The sequence below is a fragment of the Mirounga angustirostris genome, unplaced genomic scaffold (genome assembly GCF_029215605.1).
Source record: "Mirounga angustirostris isolate CCGP_5_RB_7025 unplaced genomic scaffold, mMirAng1.0.hap1 SCAF_3, whole genome shotgun sequence".
Classification (NCBI taxonomy): Eukaryota; Metazoa; Chordata; class Mammalia; order Carnivora; family Phocidae; genus Mirounga; species Mirounga angustirostris.
This window is the reverse complement of record NW_026991711.1, coordinates 70354505-70355474: the sequence shown is the minus strand read 5'-3', so window position 1 is coordinate 70355474 and position 970 is coordinate 70354505. Positions and strand designations below refer to the sequence as shown.

The 970-nt window shown below is 50.0% G+C and overlaps 1 non-coding gene across 1 annotated transcript; it reads right to left on the bottom strand.

Moving 5' to 3' along the window:
- Positions 1-624: 624 nt before the first annotated feature.
- On the bottom strand, positions 625-728 carry LOC123840114 (small nucleolar RNA U13). The gene has a single exon (XR_006789924.1). It is a non-coding gene; the product is annotated as a small nucleolar RNA U13 (small nucleolar RNA).
- Between the last annotated feature and the right edge of the window lie 242 nt (positions 729-970).

Below are 970 nucleotides of genomic sequence, written 5' to 3'. Positions count from 1 at the left end.
TTTGTCTGCTTGTGGGCTGCTCCAGACAGGACTACAGCAACCTTGTAGTCACATGTGGAGAGTTCTGCCCCTTTAAAGAGGCCGGGACTCCAGATAGTGAAGCAAACTTCCTCCAAGAGTGTGGCCAGGTCTAAATTGTACCATGATTTCTTTTCCAGAAAGCCTGAACAATATTAACTGTGGAAAATCGGTACCTTCCTCCTATCCCCCTCCACACTTGGATGTCTCCCCTTCAAGGTCGTCTTTTGTGCTGAAGCTGTGGAGAAGGTACTTTTCTTTCTTGTTCAGGAATCACAGCTCCTTCACAGTCGAGATTGTCACTGACACTGACATGAAGCAAGATTAGTGATGTGCAGGTCTCCAATCTCTCAAGAATGCTTCAGCTCTCAGGACCAGAGGCTCCAATAATGGTGATGGGGAAGACGATGCTGGAAGGAACAGCTGGATCTATACTATCCCAAATGGTGGAGAATTAATTATCAGCCGTACTCCCTCCCCAGAGCTGTGTGAGGAAGCAGCTTATTATCAAGGGCAAGTCTGGATCTGCAGTCCTGTGCGGACCAGAATAAATGTTCTGCCCTGACTTCTCTGTTAAGCCATCTTTTTTTTTTTCCTCCAAGTTCATGTCAGACGGGTTACGTGCCGAGGTCGTAACAAGGTTGGAGGGGGGCACAGAGCGCACAACGGCGTGAACACCCAATCATCACGCTCATGAGCTATGAAAGGATCCGTTAAGCCATCTTTCTCCCCTTTACTCTGCGAGGGACTAAACATTATTACTGAGACCACGTGCACCTCGTAAACTGTTGAGCCGCTACCTGGGGGACCACTGAGAGATGACAGTGACCCACAGGCATTTAAAATGTAAGCTCCTGGGGCGCCTGGGTGGCTCAGTTGGTTAAGCAACTGCCTTCGGCTCAGGTCATGATCCCGGAGTCCCGGGATCGAGTCCCGCATCGGGCTCCCTGCT